Below are 17,640 nucleotides of genomic sequence, written 5' to 3' on the forward strand. Positions count from 1 at the left end.
AGATAGAGAACATTATAAAATGCAAAATGGATAATTTTGATAACTTTAAATTAAAAAAGGGTTTACCCAAATAAAATCAATGCAGAAAGCTAAGAAACAATTTTCACAATTAGTATTTCTGATAAAGGGCTCATTTCTAAAACATACAGACACTAAGTCAAATTTATAAGAATACAAGGCATTCCCCAATTGATAAATGGTCAAAGGACATGAACAGGCAATTTTCAGATGAAGAAATTAAAGCAATCTATAGTCATATAGAAAAATGCTCTAAATCATTGTTGATTAAGGAAATGCAAATTAAAAACAACTCTGAGGTATTACTTCATACCTATCTGATTGGCTAAAATAACAAAAAAGGAAAATGATCAGTGTTGGAAGGGATGTAGAAAGCTGGGACACTAATGCACTGTTGGTGGACTGATCCAACCATTCCAGAGAGCAATTTGGAACTATGTCCAATAGGCAATAAAATTGAATACTCTTTGATCCAGCAATACCACTACTAGGTCTGAATCCCCAAAAGATCATTAAAAAAAGGAAATGACCCACATGTACAAAAATATTTATAGCATATTTATAGCATATATTTATATTTTTGTAGTGGCAAAGAATTAGAGAATGGGATGACCATCAATTGGGGAATGGCTGAACAAATTGTGATATATGAATGTGATGGAGTACTATTGTTCTGTGAGAAAGGAGCAGCTGGACTTCAGAAAAGCTTGGAAAGACTTGCATGAAGTTAGGCTGAGTGAAATGAGCAGAAGCAGGAGAAGAAGAAAAAACTATGGAGTCTGCAGATCAAAGCATACTATTTTCCATTTTTAAATTTTGTTTTGTTTTTTGCCCCTTTCATGGCTTTCCCCCCCCCTTCATGGCTTCCCCCCTTTTGTCCTGATTCTTTTACAATATCATTAAAATGGAAATATGTTTAAGATAATTTTTATATATGTATATATTTATATATATTATATTATATATAATTCTATATATAATATATACACATTATATATATATATATATATATATATATATATATATATATAGAATCTCTATCAGATTACTGGCTGTCAAGGAGAGGGGGAAAGTAAGGTAGAAAAATGTAGAACTCAGAAGCTTACAAAAAGTTGAATGTTGAAAATTATCTTTGTATATTATTGAAAAATAAAATTATATTCAAAAGTAACTATTTCCTTCCTAAACTGTGGTTCCCAGATATGAACAAAATACTCTAGATGATATCATTTGACTAGGGCATGGTATAGCCTTATTATCATGTCCTCATTATTGGTAGTAATGTCTCACTTAATGTTGCTCCAGATCTAATTACAAATTTTTGGGGGGTCTTCCATATCACTCCCTTGAATAATATTGATTTGCTGGATCTCTAAAATCCCCATGTCTGTTTCAGACAAACTGTCATCTAATCATGATTTCTCATTATATACTTATTTTTAGCACAATTGTAAGTTTTCATATTCATCCCTATTAAATATCTTCTTACCATGTTTAGCCCCTTGTCATGAGTTTTTTTAATTCTATCATCCAGTGTATTAGTTATCCCTTCAAGCATTGGGTCATCAAGGAATTATTTTTTGCCTCTATCTTTCCTTTTCTTCATCGATCATCCCAGATGGATACCTCCTCTTGTGAAGTCTTTACATCATCTCCAGTGCTTAAGGCAGTTCTCATAGTGGGTACCTAATAAATGTTTGAATTTAATAAAGGATATAAAAGATTATGACTAATATAAATTGTAAATGTTGTACATTTCTCCATATCCTTTCTCCTATCAATATACATTACCATAATAAATTTGCTAATATTCATATAATCTTTTGAAAGTTATAAAGTATTTTCATATCTATTATAAAGTATAAAAGTATAAAGTCCTGTTCCAATAGTATCTCACAGTATGAACTTCATCCTAGGTTCTCAAAGGCTATGCTAGTATAATTCAATTTCTTACCAAATCTTTCAAGCTAAAGGGACTTAGTAATGTCCCTGAGACAGAATATGTTTGCCCCCTGAAAACCAGTCTAGTCTACAGAAACATCACCAACAGACCAGTCACTAAATGATGAATTCTTTGGTAATGACAGCACACGAAACATATAAAAAAATATAAAATGGCTCTTTGTCCTGTGTAGATACCTTTCTAATTCTTTTGTGATGGCAGAAGAAGTACAGGAAATTTTTAAGTTGTCTATCAACATTAATAGTAGGGGCGGCTAGGTGGCACAGTGGATAAAGCACCAGCCCTGGAGTCAGGAGTACCTGGGTTCAAATCCGGTCTCAGACACTTAATAATTACCTAGCTGTGTGGCCTTGGGCAAGCCACTTTAACCCCATTTGCCTTGCAAAAACCTTAAAAAAAAACCATTAATAGTAGCTAATAAATGCAAAAGAATGTGCTTAGTATTGGGAAAATTATCATATCAATTTTTATATTCTTTTTTGCAAATTAAAACTGGAAACAAAAGGAGGTTGCACATAATGGAAAGAATTCACAGGTTCTCCTTAAAGAGGTAGATAACAGCATCGGTGGAGTTGGTTTCATTTTTGCATCCAAAGGCAACAACACCCAAAAAAGATTTGTGGGATAATTGGACATTGCATTGCAGTGCTCATGATGAGTATTTGTGAAAAGACCAATGCAAAGATAATTTCAGCTTAATGAGGCAACATCTGTTGCAGATGATGAGGAAGTAGAGAAATTTTTTAAAGAACTCAATAAAATGTTCTGAATCAAATCAACATATATTTTAATACTCTGAATTAAAATCAAATGTGGATATAAGGGAGAATGGCAAAAAATACATGGAAACATATGGATCAGGAATTAGAAATAAAAGAGCCTAAATATTTGAAGACTATATTGAAACTTTATACCTTCTTCAAAAAGAGAGCTGGAATATGGACTTGATGAATACCAATCCAATAACCAAAATAAATACTAATAATATCCAAAGGCACAGGAAATGACTGATTATCAGTAGAGGAGTTATTTCCAAATCAGCTTCTGTATAGTCAGACCATTGACTTATTAAAGCAAAGATTAAAGTCAATACTAAGCAGCATAATAAAAATGAGAATATACGGCATGTAATTAAAACAATTCCAACCTAACCAATTTAAGCAAGCTGTTGATATGTAACAGGAAAGCATATTTTTAAAACTGAATATTGTATAATAATGATGACCAAAATGGTGTATATGCTATTATATGTAGTCAAGTGTTGACAGATTTTGTTTAACTGTTTTATTACAAGGAAAGGTTCACTAAGTAGGGCTGGAAGTGAGGACAGGTATATAATCTCTAAATTGCCAAATGTGATGGTATTTTCTTAGTCTTATCATTTCTATGGTGTTTTTGCTTTGACCCAGTCAATTATTCAAGATTTCATTATGTCTCCACTTGAGTCTGTTTTTTGTTTGTGCTCCCTGAAGTGATTACTATTTTTATTGCTCTAAGATCTATAAAAGATGTATTAACTATTTTGGTTTTTTGATATTTATTTTGTCTAGTTCTGTGATGTTTCAGGACTGCTCTTCCATCATTGTGTATTCTGTTTTATTTCTTCTATATTTTTAGAAAGAACTTAATGTTCTCTCTGATGTTATTTTGTTGCTGTTTTGGAATGACCCCATGGGTGCCTTCTTCCTTTTTATATCCTCCTTTTTATTTTGTTACGTGTACCTTCCTTGGTTACTGTATTTGTCTGCATTTCTTGCTTTCCTGTTATCTGGTGTGTTTGCAAATAAGTAATCTGTTCATGATTCATTTTCTTTGGTAGAATTCTTCGAATGCCTCTTTTTTATTAAACTTCTTTTATCATTAATGATTTGGTTCAAGTTTTAAGTCATTTATTTATATATCTCGAACTCCTTTGCTCTTTGGCTAATATTATTCCATTCCCTTCTGAAATTTCTGTTGAGTGCAGAATCTTGTGTTCCTCAGATTTCCTTTCTTTTATAATTTTAAAGTTTCTCCCTTAATCTCTTGCTAAATTTGTTTTTTGTTCATTTTATTAGCATTAGAACTGTACATTTTACCAATATGTGTCTTGGAGTTTGCAGTATAGATATTTTTTTTTTCTATAGGGAATTATTGAGTCCCAGTTCTGGATTCCCTCAGTCTTCCCCAGGCAAGCATTGGAGGGGCAGGAGACAAGGAAGCGAAGGAATACAAGTACTACATCAAGATCTCCAAGTGCTCTAAATGCTCTATTTATTCACTAGAATACAACTGCTTAAATATCCTTCCCAAACTCTAATTCACTGCCACTCCCATAGCACTTTGCAAAAACAAGGCTCTGATGCTCAAAGACATCAGGTGAAGATAATTTACAATATTCCCATAGACAACAGTTCCCAACAGGGAATCTGTGGATTCTTTCAATTGACATTTTGTTTTCTGTGTTCAAAAGCTCTGGGCAGTTGATTTTTTTAATATAAACTTATTTTTCAACTAAATGCAAAGACAGTTTTCAACACTTTTTTTTGGAAGCTTTTGATTTCCACATTTTTCTCCCTCCCTCCCTTACCTACTCCCCTCCATTTCACAGCCAGGAATCTGATATAATTTATGCATGTATAATCATGTTAAACATATTTCGAAATTAGTGAAGAACAGAGCAAAAATGAGGGGAAGCATGAAAGGAAAAAAAATAATGCATAAAACAAATTTTTAAATAGAAAATAATATGCTTTGGTCTGCATTCATGCCCATACTTCTTTCTCTGGATGTGGATGGTATTTTCTTCACAAGTTCTTTAGAACTGGCTTTGAACTGCTCCAAATTATTATTGATTAGAAAAATTCAAATTAGGGGCGGCTAGGTGGCACAGTGGATAAAGCACCGGCCCTGGAGTCAGGAGTACCTGAGTTCTGTGTGGCCTTGGGCAAGCCACTTAACCCCATTGCCTTGCAAAAAAAAAAAAAAAACAACTTTAAAAAATGCAAATTAAATTGGCTAAGATGACAGAACAAGAAAACGATCAATGTTGGGAAAGGATATGGGAATATTAATGTACTGTTGGTAGAGTTGTGAATTGATCCAGCCTTTCTGGAGAGCAAGCTAAAACTTGCCCAAAGAGCAATAAAGTTGATCATACCCTTTGATCAAGCAATACTATTACTAGGTCTATATCTTAAAGAAATCATAAAAATGGGAAAAGTCTCACATCTTCAAAATATTTCTATCAGCTCTTTTTGTAGGGGCAAATAATTGGAAATTGAAGAGACGTCCATCAAATGGGGAATGGCTGAACAAGTTATATGTATATGAACGTCACAGAGTACTATTGTTCAATAAGAAATGATGAGAGATTAGACTTTTAAAAAGCATAGAACAAATTATATGAACTGATGTTTAGTGAAGTGAGCAGAATCAAGAAAACATGATGGATACAGCTCCTCCCAGCAATTCAGAGATCAAAAAAAACCCTGAGAGACCCGCCATCCACATCCAGAGGAAAAAATAGAAAGTGTAAATGCATACTATGTTCACTTTTTAAAACTCCTTTTATGTTTTTCCTTCCTTTCTCATGGTTTTTTTTCCTCTTAATTCTAATTCCTCTTTCACACCATGACAACCTATTAAACATAATATACATGTACAACATTTACCAGACAAATAAATAAATGTTGAAAAACCACCATTGCATGTAATTAGAAAAATAAAATTTTAATTAAAAAATTGCTTTTTAATCATTGTACTGAAGATAGCTAAGTCTATCATACTTGGTCATCATTAATATGTACAATGTTCTCCTTGTTCTACTTACTTTACTCAGCATCAGCTCAAGCAAGTCTTTCCAGGTTTTTCTGAAGTCCAGTTGTTCATGGATTTCTTACAGAATAGTACTCCATCACTTTCATATTATCACAATTTGTTTACAGTTTTATTGTCTATTGGGCAGAGTGCCAAGTTGCTCTCCAGAATCAGTTTACAACTGCATCAACAAAGCAGTAGTGATTCAGTTTTCTCACATCCCTTCCAACATTGATCATTTTCCTTTTTTTGTCATTTTGGTCAGGTGTGAGGTGGTACTGCAGAGTTGCTTTAATCTGCATTTCTCTAAGCAATAATGATTTAGAGTATTTTTTCAAATGACTATAAAGAGCTTTAATTTCTTCATCTGAAAACTGCCTGTTCACATCCTTTGACATTCATCGATTGGGGAATGATTTATATTCTTATAAATTTGACTCAGTACTTTATATATATTCTAGAAATAATTTCTTTATCAGAAATGTTAACTATAGAAATGTTTTCTGGACATTTTTTTGTATTATTGTATTTTTTATATTATGTTCAGATTTTTTGATTTGTGTTCTTACAAATCAAAATATTTTGCTTGTTAAGAGAGCATGTTTTCCTTTAACATTATTTCTTTTTGCTTCTCTTCTTCAAGGCAGTCCTTTACTTCTTTGTATTTGGATTCCCAATCACTTGTTCTTTGATGAGGTCTGCCACTATAGATTCAAGTACTTCTGTCAATTATTTCTGCTATGCAAGACCATAAATTCCACTTTTACAATTCTTATTTCTCTCTTAAAACAATTTGGGAATATTCTGCTCTGGTTCCATGTTTTCTTGGGAATCCATCAAGTCTTCTCCCTTATCAGGTACTAATTTCAATTATATATTGCAATATTAATTCCTAGATAGCTGGACTGGTTTAAATGACTTAGAGACCATATTTCTTTCTGTTATTATCTTCCCTGTTGGCTTATCTGCTGGTCCTCAAGGACTTAAATTGAGTTTTCTTCCTCCTAAATCTTTAATAATTTTGATCTTTTTTTCCTTTTATATTCTCTGTTGATAGAAGTTTCCTTTTGGGCTAAAATTCAAAGCTATCTCAGCTTCTTTCCACATCAAGGAATTAACATTTTATCAGCCTTCATCTCTAACCCAAGTGACTTCTAGGAGGATACAAATGGCCACAGCTGGATACCAGTCCCCTTTTATTCAGGTCTAGGGGGTCTACCTACCTCATGACATCCTGTGCCCACTTCCTCTGTCCCTGTTTGATGGCTGAGTGCTGCCATAGCCCAGACCACTGCTGACTCAGACAGAGCAGCAGCCTTCTAGCTGTTCATAGCATAGGGTAGAGACAGATTGAGCCCTGTTTCAAGCTCATGGTTGGCTTGAACAGCCCTGCCAGAGTCTAGTAGCTCTTTTGAACTAGAACGAGTCTTAAGTCAAGACAAGGGAGTACTGAGTGAATTGGATGTGATACTGTCGATTATCCCTTCCACCTGTATGGTCGTTCTTTGGGTTTTTATGGCACTCCTCTCTCCTGGCTTTCTTCCTATCTCTCTGACCACTCCTCAGCTACTATCAAAATCCCTATTTTCTGTGAGTATTCCCCAAGAGTCTGCCCTTAGCCCCCCATCTTCTCTTCTGACTCCATTTTCTATATATCCAAACCCACTTTCTTCTCTGAGTTTCAGTTCTGCATCACCAATTATTTATGAGCATTTCAAATTAGAAGTCCTGGAAATAACTTTTAATTCAACATGTTCAAAACTAAACTCATCATCTTTCTTCCTAAACCCTCCCCTCTACTAAACATCCCTGTTTCTATTGAAGGGATTGCCATACTTCTAGTTTCCCAGATTTATAATCTTGATACTGTCTTCAACTTTTCCCCTTTCTTCACTACACAAACCCACTCAGCTGCCAAATTATACATTTCTCCTTTCCCGATATCTTTTTCATCTGATGATGTCTCTCTACTCACACAATTAATCAGTTATTAATCAATCAATAAATACATATTAAGCACTTACTATGTGCTGGACACTATGCTAAGCATTCTGCATACAAAAGGGGGCAGAAGATAGATTTTGGACTGAAGAAACTCACCCTCTAATGGGCAAGACAACATGTAAACAAATATATACAGACAAGTTATATACGGGATAAATAGGAAATAACTAATAGAGGAAAGGCACCAGAATTAAGAGGAGTTGGGAAAAGTTTCACAGAAAAGCTACTACTTTAGTTAAGGTCCTTATCACCTTAGACATAGAATTTATTTATTTTTAGAAAATAATATATCAATTTATCAATAAAACATTTATTTCCTCTATTCCCCTACTCCCACTTAAAAACAAAAATAAAACTCTTAACAAATGTGCATATAGACAAGTAAAACAAATATTCATATTACCCATGCCCAAAAATATGTCTCATTCTGCACGCTTGGTCCATCATCTCTCCTCAGAAAGTAGGTAGCACTCTTCATCATTAGTCCTCTGGAATCATACCTGTTTGTTACGGTATAAAATATTTTGCTGGTTTTTGTTCATTTTAACTCTGTAGCAGTTCATACAAGTCTACCTAAGCTTCTCTAAAACTATCCATTTCATCACTTTTTACAGCCCGGTAGGAGTCTGTTACATTCCCATAATTTGTTTAGCCACTTCCCAATTAATGGAAACTTCCTTAGTTAACAGTTCTTTGCTGCCACAAGTTCTTTGGAAGAATAGGGAGAGAGGAAATAAACATATATTATGATTAAGTATCTGCTAGGAGTCAGGCACCATGCTATTTCAGTAAATACTAGGTCAAAGACTATCCATAATTTAGCATCTTTAGGGGGCATAATTCCACATAATTTTCCAGAATGACAGATTAGCCAATAATATATTGTTACTATTTTTCATAGCCCCTCCAACATCCATCATTTTCTTTTTTTTTGTCAAGTTTATCAATCTAGTGGGTGTGAGATACAACCTCAGAGATGTTCTAATTTGTATTTGTTTAACTACTAGTGATTTTGAGCAATTTTTTATATGGCAATTGTAGTTTACATTTCTTCCCTTGAGAACTGCCTGCTCATATTCTTTGGCTACATAACCAATTGGGCAATGGCTTTTATTCTTATATATTTGGGTCATCTCCTTTAAATGTCTTGGAAATGAGACCTTCAGAAAAACTTGCTGCAAATATTTTTCCCCAGATGTCTGTTACCTTCTCATTTTAACTTCATTGGTTTTATTTGTGCAAAATCTTTAAGTTGTAATCACAATTGTTCATTTTATCTTCTATGATCCTTTCTTGGTTCATGCACAAGTCTGAAAGGCAAATTCTTTATGCCCCTCAAATTGATGTTGTGAGCTTTTTATATTTAAGACATGTATCTATTTGGAGCTTATCTTGGCATATACTGTGAATTGTTGTTCTATACCCAAGTCTTGTCAGAATACATTCCAGTTTTTTCCAACAGGTTTTTTTCAGGAGGTGAATCATCACCCCACTATTTGGGTTCTTTGGATTTGTCAGGTACTAAACTACTAAAACTTTTATATGTTGTATACCTAAGCTATTCTGCTGATCAGTATCAATTATTTTAATGACTGTTGCTTTGTAATATAATGTCAATTATTTTCATGACTGTTGCTTTGTAATATAGTGTTAGATCTAGTACTGCCAGAATCCATCCTTTCCATTTTTTAAAAAATTATTTCTCCTTAGATTCTTGACTTTTTTCCCCCTCTCATGAATTTCATCATTCCTTTTTCTATCCCACTAAAGTCATCTTTGGGAGTTTAATTGATCTTGTTGCCTAGGTGATTTCAGCAGCCTACTTGACCTTCCTACCTTGTCTTTTCCTCCTCCAGTTCATACTCAACTAATGCCAGGTCTTTCCTAATTGCTTCTGGGATAAAAATGTAAACTCCTCTATTTGATTTTTAAGGTCCTAACAACTGGCTTTCTCACATGGTACAACCAACCACCCACCACGCCTTGGTACTGGCCATCTCCCATGCCCAGGATGCCCTCCTTTCTTATTTCTGCTTCACAGAAGCTTCCTGCTTTCTTTAAGATACAATACTGTCTTGTGTATGAAATTTTCTTGATCTTCATGGCATCCTCCATTATGTCCAGGTTTTTAAATCCTTTGTGCATAGATGTGTGTGTATATATATAAATATATAATACACATGTATATTGTACATATTTATTTTATTCACTTCATATTTGTGCTTTGTATATTTTCATATACACTTGTTTCTTTGGAATGTAAGTTTCTGGGAAGTAAGGATTTTTCATTATGTGTACTTATTTTCCCACTGTTTAGTACTATAATAGGCACTTAATAAATACTTGTTGATTGATTTATAAGATAGTGAGGAATCCATAAACCATAACAAAAAAACTGTAGTAGACAGGGAGGGAAACCAGGTTTTTCTCACTTTTCTTCCCTTAGAAACCAAGGATCTCTGGGATCTGCCTATAGGCAAGTTTTTTGCCTTATCTTGCCCCAAAACAGAGGCTCATGCTGCCCACTAGAGCTATTAATCCTAGATTGCTCACTCTATTTTCCCCAAACTTTTGATTCTCCTTTTATCTGTCTTCTCCCATTAAAATGTAAGCTCCTTGCAGGCAGGCACAGTCTTGCTAGCCCAGAGACCAGAGTATAGTTGTTTAATAAACACTTGTTCTCTCTATTCTCTCCTCTTCTCTTTTCTTTCTTCTTTCTCTCCTCTTTTCTATTCCTCTCCTCTCTCTCCTCTCTCTTTTGTATTTCTATCTCTCTTTTTCTCTTATGTTTCTCTTTTCTCCCTCTCTGAACAAACCACACAAAAACAAAAACATCAATAAAATCTATTTTTAGATGTAGGGTTTGCTGAACATTTTTTGGTGTGGTTAATATAAAAGTAAAAAGCATCAATAAATTTTGGAAAAATTAGCAAGTTTTCGACCAAAAGGATAAGATATGGGTAAAAACCAAACCAAACAAAAACAGATAATATTAACATTTCAAATGTTAGATGATTTCCATTTTCAAAGATAGTCTAAAAAATGTAAATCAAATGGTACAAAGAAAAGACCAAAAATAATCTAGAAACCACCTTGTCAAGTCAATTCTAGATCTCTTTGCTAACCAGTCAAGTAGTTCAAAATTTTTAAGACTCTATTATGTGGCAAGATGGCAGCATGAAGGCAGCATTTCCTAGAAACTCCTTCCCCAGGGAACTGCAAAAGCCATCAAATTAAGACTCTGGTCAAAATTTAGAGGAGCAGAATCCACAGAAAGACTGGGTAATGTATTTTCCCAGTCCAACATAACTTAGAAGTTCCTTGGGGAAAGGTGTGTTTCAACAGGACCAGGGGTTGAGAAAAAACCCCTGCCACAGCTCAGCACAGCCCAGCCCAGTCCAGGGATCACTGGGTATAGTGTGAAGGGATGGTAAGAGAACTCTGCTGCACCAGAATGAGTGTGGAGTGAGGAGCACTGGCCTTAGAGCAGCCCTGCGGTGAGAACCTGCAGCAGGAATCTGGGGAAACCAGCCTGCACCTCCAGAGCACAGCCCACAGATGGTAAGGGGGTCAGATGAGACTGAAGAAATCTCTCTTCTCTCCCTGGGACAGGACTCTGCTGTTTGCTCACACTCAGATCCAGTTGGCCTTCCATACTAAGATAGCAGGGACCCTCCTCACAGCTCCAGGGAAGAGGCGAGTGCCTTGGTCATCTACATATCAAAGCACAGGCAAGAAAACACAAGACCTTGGAGGAATAAAGGTCCCAGCGAGGTGACCCAAAAAAATCTCCCAAAGTGAGTGTTCCAATAATATCAAAAGCTCAGAAAGCACCCCCAAACCAGGCACAGGCTGGAGAAAAAAAGAGGAACACATTGAGAAATTCTTTGTCTATGATCCCAAGAAGGATCAAAATATTCAATCTGAAGATGAGGAAGTACAAGCTCCTGCATCTAAAGACTCCAAGAAAAATGGAAGTTGGGCTCAGGCTATGACAGAACTCAAAAAAGATTTTGAAAATCAAGTAAGGAAGTTAGAAGGAAAATTGGGGAAAAAATGAGAGAGATGCAGGAAAAACATGAAAAAGGAGTCAGCAGCTTAGTCAAGGAGATCCAAAAAAATTCTGAAGAAAATAACATGTTAAAAACCAGCATAGGTCAAACGGATGAAGCATTTCAAAAAGTTATTGAAAAGACGAATGCTTTAAAAAGCAGAATTGACCAAATGGAAAAGGAGATAAGAAAGCTCTCTGAGGAAAACAAATTCTTCAAATATAGAATGGAGCTAAAGGAAGCTGATGACTTTATGAGAAGTCAAGACATAATACTTCAACACTGAAAGAATGAAAAATTAGAAGAAAATATGAAACAACTGATTTGGAAAACAAATTCAGGAAAGATAATTTAAAAATTATTAGGATACCTGAAAATCATGATCAGGAAAAGAGCACTGACCTCATTTTTAAAGAAATCCTACAGGAAAATTTCCTAGATATCCTAGAAGCAGAGGGTGAAATAGAAATTGGGAGAATCCACCAATCTCCCCCAGAAAGAGATCGAAAAACAACCAACCCCCAGGAATATTATAGCCAAGTTCCAGAACTCCCAAGTCAAAAAGAAAATATTACAAGCAGCCTGAAGAACACAATTCAAATATCGTGGAGCTGCAGTCAGGATCACACAGGACTTAGCAGCAACTACATTAAGGGCTTGTAGGGCTTGGAATATTAATATTCCAGAAGGCAAAGGAGCTTGAAATGCAACCAAGAATCAACTACCCAGCAAAACTAAACATCCTCTTCCAGGGATGGACTTTCAATGAAGCAGGGAAATTTCAAATGTTCCTGTTGAACCAACCAGAGCTGAACAGAAAGTTTGACCTTTAAATACAGAATTCAGGTGAAGCATAGAAAGCTATGATAATACTCATATGAAACTTCTCATTTAATAGAGCAGGTGGAAGGAGCTTTTATAGATGAAGCACAGGAGAGAGCTCAATTTGGAGATATATAATATACTGTAAAAATGAAGTCAATGGCTAAAAGGGAAATGCACTGGGAGTAAGAGAAAGGAGAGGTAGAATAGGCTAAGATATAAAAGATACATACATATATATATATTTACAATGAGCTTTTGCAATGATATGGAAGGGAGGAAGGTAAGGGGGAATGAGGGAACCTTCACTATCATCAGAAATGGCTCAGAGAAGAAACAGTATACACACTCAATAGGGTTTAGAATAAAAAGGAGAGAAGGGGAAAGGGGGAAGGGAGGGGATGTGGGTGATAAAGGAAAGGGTAGATCATAGAAGAGAATAGTCAGATAAAACACATTTTCTTCTTTACTTCTTGCAAAGGGCTGGGATTGGGTGGCTTGTCTGGGACCATGGGGCTGGGTGGTTGCTGGGTCACAGGGCTGGTATGTGGGCTTGGGGCCTCTTGGATCCAGGGCCAGGTGATCAATTTGCTGCACTACTCAGTTACCCTACAGCACCTTTTAGAAGAAGGACAGAGTGAAAGGAGAGAGAAAATATAATATATGGTAGTGGGAAGGAATGGATGGAGGGAATTACAATCAGCAACAGCAACAGTGGAAAAATAATGGAAGTTAACTTTTATGATGGACTTATCATAAAGAATGTGATCCACCCAAGACAGAGCTGATGATATCAGAACACAGACTGAAACACATTTTGTTCTCTTTCCTTTACGTCATTTCTCATGAGGGTCTATATTTTTGGGGGGAAGGGGATATTATGTTTACCCTTAAACAAGACTATTTTAGCAATGTATAAAAAAACATCACTTGCACAAAAATATTCATAGCAGCTCTGTTCATGGTGGCAAAGAATTGGAAATTAAGTAAATGTCCTTCAATTGGGTAATGGCTTAACAAAATGTGGTATATGTATGTCACAGAACACTATTGTTCTATTAGAAGCCAGGAGGTATGGGAATTCAGGAAAGCCCAGAAAGATTTGCATGAACTGATGCTGAGCGAGATAAGCAGAACCAGAGGAATACTGTGCACCCTAGCAACAACATGGGGGTGATGAACAACCTTGGTGGATTTGCTCATTCCATTAGTACAACAATCAGGCACAATACTTTATTTTTCTTCCTTAAGGATATGACTTCTCTCTTATCACATTCAACTTAGATCAATGTATACCATGGAAGACTGCCTTCTGTGGGGGATGGAGGGAAGCAAGATTAGGGGGGAAAATGTAAAAAATTCAAAAAAAAAGAATCTATTATATGCATGGCACAGTGCTAAGCACTAAGGACACAAAGAAAGAAAAAAAAGGAAACAAAAAACCCAAACACACAAACAACAAAACAGTCTCTGCTTTCTAGTGTACTTCTAGTTTAATGTGAGAAACAAAATGCAAACAAAATAATCACAAGATAAATTGTGGTGAATCTCAAGAGAAGGCAGTAAGGTGAAGGAGGACCAGAAAAGACTTCTTGCAGAAATTGGAATTTTACTTGGAACTTGAAGCCAGAGAAGCCAGGAGGTCAAGAGGAAAAGAAATAGTGAAAAGATACAGCAGACAATGGTTTAAAATATAAATTAGTCTATAAAATCTTATAGAGGAAGCTAGTTGAAGATTATTAGCAGCACTATATTACAACCATAATACTAGCTCACATTTTAGGTTTCATCTGAAGGTTTCCAAAGTACCTTTGCATTATCTTTTGTAATTCTCATTACAACTCTCTGAGGTAAGTGATATAATTATCTTCATTATACAGAAAGGGTTAAGAGAGATTAAGTGATTTGCCCAGAGCCAGACAAATATTAAGTATTGAAAGATTCAAAACCAGTGCTTCTTGACACTACAGTCCACAAAAGAGAAGGCAAAAAAAAATAAGTTGAAAGGAATTTAGTAAGAGAGCTAATTAAGATAGACCAACATGTAAAACACTGGCCCTGGAGTCAGGAGTACCTGGGTTCAAATCCAGTCTCAGACACTTAATAATTACCTAGCTGTGTGGCCTTGGGCAAGCCACTTAACCCCATTTGCCTTGCCAAAATCTAAAAAAAAAAAAAAAAAAGATAGACCAACATGGAATGCGAAACCTCTAGATTAGACTAATCAATTACAGAAGGGGTCTTGTGCTGGGAGTCATGTTCTGGCAAACAGTGAGGGGTCAGTTCTTAAGATATCTGAAAGCATATTCTTGGAGAAAATAACAGATATTTGTTTTTGGGTCCAGGCTTATGATTTCACTGGTATGGTAAACACAGCTTTTGAATATTCCTTCCAACATTATAGATATCATCTATATCTTTTAGTATTATCAAAAAAAAGATATCAATAACCATTGATCCAAATGCTTTATCTATACAATTGTTACAAGAATATTCTAATTTTTTTTTAATTTTTTTTTTTAGTTTTTGGCAAAGAAATGGGGTTAAGTGGCTTGCCCAAGGCCACACAGCTAGGCAATTATTAAGTATCTGAGGCCGGATTTGAACTCAGGTACTCCTGATTCCAGGGCCAGTGCTCCATCCACTGCGCCACCTAGCTGCCCTGAAAATATTCTAAATAGATGGGATTGATATGGTGTAATAATGAAACAGACAGGCTTTTCAAATAATATTTAAATAGCTGACCGCATTTTTAGTCAAATAATTGACTGAAAGGTCTACAGAACGCAAGATTCCACTGTTCTTAGTATGTATAGATTGTAAGAAAGCATTTTGATTCAGCAGAACAAAATGCTATGTTTAAAGGCTTTCACAAAACATCTCTAAAAATTATAAAACCTGCAAGATTCTTCAAAAGATACAACAGAGATAATATTGTTTAGTGGTTCTCTAAGAGACAGCATGATACAGCGAAAAGAGCAATGGATTTGGAGCCAGAAGACCTGGGTTCAAAACCTGATCCTATTGAGATTCACTTGCTGTATGATGTTGGACAAGTCATTTAATTTTCCCAGGTCTTAGTTTGCTCTAGAAAAATGAGGGATTTAGATTACTTGATCTTAAAGGGCCCTTCTAGCTCTAAGCCTATTATTATTATTATATTATTATTATTATTATTAATATCAGATGAGACATAAAAGATAAATGTTTGCTAAAGATGTTTACCAGTATCATGGAGGATGTCCAGTGAAATACTATTAATAGAAGAGAAATTTCCTATGAATGGGTTTTAGGTTATGAATAATGTGCTTCTGATGAATCATACTCTAGAACAGTATTCACAAAAGACTTAGGAACCCATGGAATTCATTCCTTCATTTCATAATAAGCATTTATGTATCATGTACTAAGCTAGATGCTGAAGATGCAAACATGAATAGACACTGCCCTAAAGGAGCTCACATCCTATCCAGGGAAAAAATATAAGGCAGATAAGTAAGTATATTGTTGTTCAGTCATGTCTAACTCTTAATAATCCCATTTGGAGTTTTTCCTTGGCAAAGATACTTTACCATTCTTTCTCCAGCTTATTTTACATATAAGGAAACTAAGGCAAATAGAACCACATACTTCTCCCATGTATAAAATGCACCCTTTTCTGAAAAATTTGGTATCTAAGAACTGGGAGTGTCTTATACAGTGGCTGTAGATTTTTTTAATTGTATTTCCCACTTTTTTGCACTTGTTGTCTTTGTGCTCCTTGTTTTGCATTTGTTACTGGTATAGCCATTTATGTTTTACCATGATCTGCCAAGAAATGGCTCAGAAAAGATTTTCATACACTGCTGAATTCAAATTCAAAGTGATCCAGGTTGCAAAAGTGAATGGAAATCATGCTGCTGAACCTAAGTTTGGTCCTCCAACTGAGAAAGCACTCTGAGATTGGCTACAGGAAGAAAAAATCCTAATGAAAATGCCATAGCAGAAGATCATGAGAGGCTAGTCAGCAAAATGGCCTGAGTTAGAGAGATGGATTGAAGAACAAAGGGCCATTGTGTGTCCACAAAGATGGTTCAGCATGAGACAAGAATTGCTGATGAAAAAGAAGTTACTGATTTCAAAGGAGGACACAGTTGATGCTTCAGGTTTATGAAATGGAATGGACTAAACATGCATCTCCACACCAGACTTGTCCAAAAGATGCCTGAAAGCTATGAGCAGAAGGTCCTTGAATTTCATGATGAATAAAACTTGAGTTCAATAACTTTATGCAATACATTTTTATATTTTATATAATACATTTTTTTTTCAGATTTCAGTTCCCAAAATTAAGGTGCATTTTATACATGGGAAAATACAGTAAATGATTTGCCCAGGGTCACAAAGCTTTTGTCAGAGGCCAGATTTGAATTCTGGAAGATTCCTGATTCCAACTCTAGGGCTCTATCTAGCTGCCATCTAGTTGCCCAAAGACAAAATACAAACAAAATAAATGCAAAGTAATTTCAGTGAGGGGCAAGAGCAATTGAGAGAGACTAAGATAGGTCTGGCAGTTGAGCACAACCTTGGAGGAAGTTTAGGATTCTACCCTGGGAACTGGGGAGGGAATTCCCTGAAAAGGACTTGTAAAATAGGTGCATCTACTTCACTCCACTCTCTTCCTAATCCTTTATAATCTCTTCCCACTTATGTTTCCATTGAAACTTTTCTCTCCAAAGTCATTAAAGATATTAGTTGCCTGATCCAATGGCCTTATCTTAAATCTCATTTTCTTTGACTTCTCTGCAGTCTTCATCACTTGATCACTATCTTCCTTGATCCTCTCTTCTCCCCTGGTTCTTCTCCTACCTACTCATCTTGACAGCTCCTTCTCAGTCTCTTCTGCTGAATCCTCTTCTACATTGCATTCTCTAACTGCAGGTGTCCCCTTGGGTACTGTCCTGGGCCCTCTTCTTTTCTCCCTGTACTCTACGTGGTGATCTC

General features: G+C 35.5%; 1 protein-coding gene across 8 annotated transcripts in view; it reads right to left on the reverse strand.

Annotated features, from left to right (window-relative positions):
• Positions 1–17,640, reverse strand: part of PDYN (prodynorphin) — a 138,646-nt gene that overhangs the window by 115,505 nt on the left and 5,501 nt on the right. For 5 of the 8 annotated variants that reach the window (XM_074211180.1, XM_074211181.1, XM_074211185.1 and 2 more), the window contains exons 2-3: positions 8,187–8,283; positions 1,508–1,704 (exon numbers count right to left, since the gene is read on the reverse strand). The gene's annotated coding sequence lies outside the window, so the exon portion shown is untranslated. The remainder of the gene's footprint in view (positions 1–1,507; positions 1,705–8,186; positions 8,284–17,640) is intronic. The other 3 variants (XM_074211183.1, XM_074211184.1, XM_074211186.1) reach the window with 2 other exon arrangements.

This window comes from Macrotis lagotis, chromosome 1 (genome assembly GCF_037893015.1).
Source record: "Macrotis lagotis isolate mMagLag1 chromosome 1, bilby.v1.9.chrom.fasta, whole genome shotgun sequence".
NCBI classification, from domain to species: domain Eukaryota; kingdom Metazoa; phylum Chordata; class Mammalia; order Peramelemorphia; family Peramelidae; genus Macrotis; species Macrotis lagotis.